The 8170-nt window shown below is 34.4% G+C and overlaps 1 non-coding gene across 1 annotated transcript; it reads left to right on the top strand.

The window, feature by feature from the left end:
* Positions 1-249: 249 nt before the first annotated feature.
* Positions 250-356, top strand: LOC116879977. The gene has a single exon (XR_004385148.1). It is a non-coding gene; the product is annotated as a U6 spliceosomal RNA (small nuclear RNA).
* The last annotated feature ends 7814 nt before the right edge of the window (positions 357-8170 follow it).

Genomic DNA, 8170 nt, shown 5'->3' with positions numbered 1-8170 from the left:
AATGATGCCTTTTTTCTCAAAGGGCCAGGAAATATTGGAAAGTCCAGTTACTGTACTTTACTTATCACGCCTGGTGAAAAGTCAAAAGAAGGGAAACCCTCTTTGCATCTCCCTTTTTTCACATGCGGGAAAACAGAACAGGCTTATTAATACACAAGCAGATTGTGAGCATGAATCAAGCATATGTTAATTAATTCTTAGGTGATGCTTGGGGTGGTAATATAGTGTTTTTTGAAATATCTACATCCTGTGCTCACTTCAGCAGCATGTATACTAAAATCGGAAGGATACAGAGTAGATTAACATGGCCCGTGGGCAAGGATGACATGCAAATTTGTGAAATATCTATATCCTTTTGGCGCTTAACTCATCATATCCTTTTTCTGCTCAAAACAGTAAACTGTTATCACTTCCTTGGGTTCGCTTGTCAAGTATTCAGGTTTGAGTCTCTTTCTCTGTCTTGGTATCAGAGGTCAACAACCACTTTCTGATAATCATCTGAAGTAGATTATATATATTTAATCTTTCTTATATATATAAATAAATACAAGGTTTCCTAAATTTCTATTTAGAAATTTTCTAAATTTCTATTTATTTCTAAAAAATAAATATGATATTTCTTATAATGTATTTTATATATATATATATTTCATATATATATATTTCTGTTTCTTTTCTTGAGTCTTTAAATTGATGACAATAAAAATAAAGAGGGATAAAAGAGGAAGAGGCACTAGGAAGAAGTGAATATCTCAAATTGTCTATGTTTTTATTTCCTAAGGAATTCACAGTCACAACCTCCGACCCAAGGATTCATAAAGTGCTTCTTTACATGTCTATTTAACTATTTTTCTATTTATTTGTTTGTCAATTTTCCTTTTTGAAGCAAAGGGGATTGTGAACATTCTCACAGACTAAAAATAGTGTCCAACTGCATCAAATTTAGGTTTTTCACTTTCCCTTCTTTCTACCAAAGATTTTTTAACCAGACATAGTTGGGAGCATCTTGGTCAAAGAGAAGTTTGATGGTGTGATTTAGCTTTCCTAAAGGATCCAATTAAAAAAAAAAAAATCACGGGCAATAAGAAATGTCTAATGTACCTAAGGAGACAGTATTGAGAGTGGGAATTGTTACTTTACCATCATCGTCATCCTCTCTCTACTGTTGTGCTTTATCTGCCTTCTCTGGCAAAGTCTCTGGCACCCACAGCCATCACTGGAGACTCCATCAAATCCCATGGTGTCCTATGAGGTCCCTGAGTTCCTACCTTTGGAGCTCTCAGCCTTCCAGTCCTTTCTTGGATCCACTGAACTGTATTATTTCTCCACCCCCAGCAAAAAACCTTGTAGTCTATAACTTAAACCTATTAAAAAAAATGTATTTAAAAAAAGATGGAAACAGATAACAGACATAGGTAATAAATAATAAAAACTAAATAGCACATAGAATTTCAGAAAAGGTCTGGCCTTCATGGTAATGCAAGAAATAAAAGAAAGACACTTAATAAAAATAAACAGTATTTTATAGGTTTGTTTTATTATCAGATTTCAGGTTAGTAAGAAACTATCGTGATAATTTGATGATGCTGTAACTATCTTGATGGCAATGGGAACTGACATAATCTTTTGATAGCCCAGTGTTCAGATCTTCTGATATAGGAATCCCAGTCCCAAAAATTCATAGAAAGAAAAAAAAGGCTAACATTCGTTCTCATTATCTGTAATAAAAAAAGGAAAAAAAAAAAAAAAAAAGAAAAGCAAAAAATGTGCAACCACAACATCTTACCTGAGTTTTGAGGCACCATCCTGATTAGATATTGTATACTTTACAATATTAAAAAAAAGTTAACTTAGAGTCACAGCTTCAAAGATCAGTTTAAGTACCTATCTGATAGGCGGTATGCCGAATACATTCACATTTATATTGCCATGTAATTCTTAAAATAACCATATAAAGTAAAAATTTTCCAAAACTAAAACATGCACCAAATTTTATTGTAACTGTAACACATATGTACATATTGTTTGAAAAAAAAAGGGAATGAAAAGCAACCTAAGTAAATAAAAATAGTCTTGCTAGGTAATGTTAACAATGTGATTTTTTTTCTCAAAATTCCCTTTAATATTCTTATAATCTTATTTTTACAGTATGAGGAAAAAATAAGCTTAGAGAAATATGAACCTGGTAAAAGTACTGTTCTTAAAAGAAACCTACAATGGTTATCAGACAAGTGTGGGTAATGACAGCAGACACAGACTTTTAGACAGTAAATAATTAAAAAAAAAAAAAAAGAGGAAAACTTCTGTTTTAAAGAAAACAACATAGCTCAGCTAGAGAATTATCGTATGCGGTGTAGACAAATATAAATGGTTCATTTAATTTTTCTTTCTGCAATCTGGCTGGATGTGAGAACTTGATACTTTCTTTGCATTAGTTGAAACCATCAGTTTTAAAAACAAATAGATCTGAAGGTATCATAGTGGAGTTTTCTGGGGGTAGTCAATTAATTACCTGAAAAAAAATCTGACATAATTCACCAAACACAAACATAGCTCCCACTCAAGTTATTTACTAAGATTTTTTTAGTAAGATGTTTCCCAAAGTCAAGTTCTAGTTTAAACTTCTGGGTTGAATGGAAACAGGAACACTTACCTTTTAAAATTCAGGAGAACATCCTTGTTAGCATAAAATGTAACTTCAGTTTTTGAAGGCAGCATCTTGTTTCTCATCTGGACCCTAAACAAGGCCAAATACCATGTTATATGTGGGAACCTGGTATGGCAGTTGCCAAAGTAAAAATCAGCTATGAAAGTCATTTGAGAAGAATGCCAGATATGAGAAAATCAGACCCACCCTCTACTCAATGAAGGATAAATGAAAATGAAAGACCATCTTTACAGGTTGTTAGTTGCAGCTGATGTAGGTAGAAAAGGGAAATATTAACTGGTAAGTTGATATTAAAAAAATATTTCTCTATTTTATTTTCGAAAACTTTCTTTAAAACAGAATCCTTCTTTGACAGCAAAATCTGGAAATCATCTTCTGTACAGCAAGTAGAATCAGAAAAGGTTAGAAAGATTGTTGAGTGGGCAATATTGTTCAGAAGGAAATCTGTATTTTTGGAAGAGGAGAACATATTGGTTAGTAGAAATATGAAGAACCCAGAACATTACCAGTGTGAACAAAGGTCCCTGAGACCTGGAGAGGCAGACAAAATAAAAGGGAGCCCAAAGATGTTTACATTCTTAAGATGACACATGTAAGGACAAGTAAAAGGAGAGGTGAATTTTGACATAATGGAACAAGGCTTCATTAGAGATTAAACTGCATGTTCTCTCCTCCCAGTCGCTCTGGCAATGAGGTTGCTTCCAATGAGCCAATGACTTTAAAATGAGAAATACCACAGTGAGATGAAGTAAGCAGTAATTGGAAGCAGAGCCACGTGAGCTCCATGGAGATGCTTTCCAAAAGAAATCTGGGGAAAGTTTAGAGGGGTTTGCTTTATAAGAGTGTGAGATCATGGATAAAGGCTTAACTGTTATTATAAGAGTGTTTCTGGGTTCCCACCTGACCCTAAGTCTAGGCAATTAATAAATCTTGTGGGTAAGACTTTCCCATATTGTCTCACTTAGTCTATTTACGGATAGTACCACCAGGAAGTAGTGGTGGAAAAATGATGGGCCTGACAGATTTAGCAAAACAAAGCACACAAACAGAAAATAGGACAAATATGTTCCACACATTTGGATTATATATATAACCCAAATATTGAATATTTACCCAATAATTGGATATATATATATATATAGTCAATCTTCTAAATACAGCATATTTATACTAAAAGAATTCATTGTTTATCTGAATTTCAAATTTAACTGAGTGTACTCTATTTTTGTCTGCCAACCTTATAAAGGAGAAATGTGTAGATGGTCTTGGGGCCAGGGGTAACCTAGGCATCCAGCCTGCCCTTGCAGGAGATAGGGGTTCAGAGATTCTGGAGTTTATTCACCTGGAACAAAATCAACAGAGGTCATCTGATAGGTAACACTCAAATTTTAAAGGAACCTGAAAAAGCTCCAAGGTCCTCTTTTCAAAGGCCTCTCTTTCATAGATTCTGACTTGGTGAGTCTGGGTCAAGTCTCAGTATCTATATTTTAACCAGTACTTCAAGTAGATCTATTATAGACCATTTCAAACTACATTTTGAGAAGAAAAAAATCTAGTCCAACCTTCCTCTTTTTAAAAATATAACTGCCCAAAAATATAAAATAATATTCTAATCTATCAATACTTATTGTACTATAAATCAAAACAGAAAAATAGTCTTTTGAAATAACAATAACACCATTGATGTAAGAATAAAAACATAAAAATAATTACATTTTCCAAAATAAAAAAAAAATAATTTAGCGAGAATTCCTATATAGTTTTTCTTTACATTAATGTAAATTTCTTCAATATATGTTTTAATAAGACAACTGGATTGTCATATCTTCTGCATTTGCTGTTTTAATATTTTGTTTTGGTTGAGATACATGAAGAAAATTTGGCATCCCACAGATATGTAGTTTAAAAAAAAGGATTTTAAAAATCCTTTTTCAATTAGTGAATATTCTTTTTAAGAAAATTAAAGGGGCAGCAATGTTCATATTAACTCTACAATGACTTTTTTACAATGTTTTCCAAGCAATCAAGCTCTTTATGTAAAATGTGGGAAAAGTTAAACAACACAATATTATTTTATAAGCCTTTGCTTTAGAACTTAAAAAGAAATTAAAAAGAATCAAATGTGTAAATGTTTAAGGGGAAATGTTTTAACAAAATAGCATCATTAGTTTTATGAGACAAATATAACTTACCTGTGAATGGAATATCAATCTATATGTGTGTATACATGTGTACATGCATATATATATATATATATATATATATACACATATATACATATATATTCATTGTTTCTGTATGTCTATATACAGAAAATGAAACAGGTTGTTCTTCTGTTTTGTTCCAGCAACCAAAAAGTAGTCTCAAGCTAGATTCTTCCTAAATACAAGATAATGAACTTGGTGAATTTATAAAAAAAAAAGAGTAATTTTTAAAATATTTTATATCATGATACTTACAGTGCCTCAAATAAGCTCTAGATATGCTGGTTCTGTTCTAACTCATTTTTTAAGAAAATAAAGAAAGAATCCAGATGTTTAAAGTGTATAGGAAAAAATACCTATGAAAGAGCTGATTTTTTTTTTTCAGCTCTATTACCCTATGGCTCCCAAAACCAGTGCTGTGAAATGTGAAGAACCAATATACATGTCTCCTTTCTGTCCTGGGAGAAATAAGGTGGAGAGAGAAGAAGGAGAAGGAGAAGGGGAAGGATGAAGAGGAGGAGGGAGATAAAGAGGAGGAAGAAGGGGCTGGTTGGAGAGGGGAGAATCAGAAGGAGAAGACTTCATAAAAATAACCCAGAATAAGTTCTGGTGGAAAATTACACCCTCGGCCCTTGTCTCTGTCTCCTAATTCATGTGTCCCTTTACAGGAGGTGAAAAAGCACAGGTAAAGGCAGATTTGTCACAAATAGCTAAAAGCACTTTGCAGAGCATAGTGCCCCTTCCTGTGTTTCTTCCTTTTCTCTCTTCATCTGCTATGCTTTTTCCTTACTTCAGTCCCCTTTTATTTTCTTCCTCTAATCTCCTGTCTTATTCTATCTATCTATCTGTCTTTCTATCTATGTAGATAACTTGACACATAGATATCTATTCATTTTCCCTCAGCTCTCCTCTGTCTTTGGTCTGATTGTGCTTGAGGAACTCGATTTAATGGGGTTTTTGGTCCCTCCCACCTGGAGGAGCCATATCTCCTCAGTAAGGAACCATACACAGAAGGTGAGGGGCATTAAGACTCATAGCCATAAACACACTGATCAGCCTTTTGTGCAAATTTGTGTGCTATCTCAGCAAATAAGTGAGTCCTCCAAATAATAAGCACACAAATGGTTTTGATGTTCCAGTTTTCAATTATATGTATTTTTAAACAATCACCACTATTACATAATCAGATAGAGACTAGAAAATTTTGTAACTATAGAAACACATTTTGAGGATCATACATAATATAAATGGATAAGGTTTACACATGAATATACATATTTTGTGTAATATCATATTCCTTCTGTCTGCCTTGAACAAAGAATAGCAACTTATCTTACATACTTAATTGAGGTTTGCATAGAAAGAAGATGCCAGAAAAAAGTGTGTTCAAGGAGTTCAAGGTGATGACATGGGAATCTTGATTCATAACCTTGAAAATTGCTGTTCAGGGTAACATCTACCCTAGGACAGTGTTAATTTGTGAGAACATTCTGGAAAGCATTTGGGAAATGTATTTTAAAAGTCATAAAGAGTAGTGCCTGGGTGGCTCAATCGCTTAAGCATCTGCCTTTGGCTCAGGACATGATCTTGGAGTCATGGGATCAAACCCCTCATCTGAACCCCTGCTCAGTGGAGAGTTTTTGCTGCTTCTCCCTACCCTACTCCCTCTGCTCATGTTCTCTCTCTCAAATAAATAAATAAAATTTTAAAAAAAGAGTCTGAAAATTTTAGATTTTTTTGACCCAATTAAAAACCTTTTTAAAAACTTACCCTAAAGCAATATCAAAGCAAGACAGTTCCTATATGAGGATATACACTGTGACATTTTTTTGTAATAGTAAAAAAAGGAAAAAATGGTAAATAATCAGCAAAAAAGAATTTTTTCAACAATCATGAGATATCCAAGTGATTGAATATTATGCTTTTAGTAAATAGTAAGGTTTTTTCAGTAAGGTTTTCAGTAAGGTTTTCAAAGATAATGAAGAATATGAAATAAATATATAAATGTTTGTATCTATGTGTATATATATACATGTGTGTGCGAGTGTATGCGTGTGTGTACGTATGTAGTTTAGTTAAAAACACATTAGTTAACAACGTAATTTTTCATAGATGATTTCTGAGTGTGGGCATTATTTTTCATAGAAGACTAATAAGAAATACACTCCAATGTTAATAATTGATATCTCTGGATGGTTAAGATTCTGGGTAACTAAAAGCTTCCTATTATTTCCACATTCTCAAATTATTTACATGAATCCCACATTGCCTTACAATGAACAAGTAAAATTATACCCACACGGTTCTCATATGTGCAGCATTTATATTTCCAAAGTCCATTGCCAGCTTTCATCAGTGATTTCTGGTCTCAGTGCGGTTCGGTAAATGTGCAAGGATGTTAAAACCACTTTCAAAGTCACCCTCTTCAGCTGCATCCTTTGGGGCTTATTAAGGTGATAAACACCTTTGGCCAAAGCTTATGGTCAGCAACATTCTCGGCAAAATCAAATGCTCCTGTTACCTTTGCTTTTTCATGTTTATGAAACAGGGGCTGTGTGAGAGTTCACCGCGGCACCCCAGGCTGTCCCCACATTGTTCATCCTCATACTCCGTTTGGGCTTTTAAATGAGCCCAGGTATGTTTTAATAACCTTGGAAGTGGGAACTCTTTTGCACCATTCCCATACCCAGCCAGTTGCTGTGTATCTTGGCAGAAGCAAGCTTCTCTCTGAGGAAAAAGAAATATTTCCATTCTTTTATAAGTCATTCCAAGTTTCCTGTGATGTTATAAATAATCGGGCAAACAGCCGGCTTTATTCTGCTTAATTTGATATGGCAGATTTGAAATGTCAAAAAGTTCACTCCCAACATAAGCCATACAACTGGACTCTGCCCAATATTCTCCTTCCTGATGGGATCAACTTTATCAACGAGCTCACTCAGGAAGGCCGCTGAGACCCTGCCGCCTGGTCTTCGCAGGCGCTGACTGATAGAGAAGTCTGAGCTGGCCGTCCCTGCTGTGAGCATGAGGTCAGCCCTTCCTGGGTTTTCTCTGGGGGCCAGGCAACTGGCCTGACAAACTTCGCTAATATACCTGTCAGTCAAGGGAGGCGAGCAGGAGACTAGAAAAACAAAGTTGAAATTAATGTGTGAGTAATTGGAAGAAGAAGAATTCGGTATCAACTCAGGGTAAACATTTCCACAAAAGAGACATATTTTAGTCTCTCTGTGTCAAATGTCCTTTCATGACCAAGTTCAAGGGCTGATTTACACTTTGGAAGTCTGCAGAGAACTAAATT

This window comes from Lontra canadensis, unplaced genomic scaffold (assembly GCF_010015895.1).
Source record: "Lontra canadensis isolate GAN:19392208 unplaced genomic scaffold, GSC_riverotter_1.0 scaffold64, whole genome shotgun sequence".
NCBI lineage: Eukaryota > Metazoa > Chordata > Mammalia > Carnivora > Mustelidae > Lontra > Lontra canadensis.
Note: the sequence above shows the minus strand (reverse complement) of the source record. Positions and strands in the feature narration are given on the sequence as shown.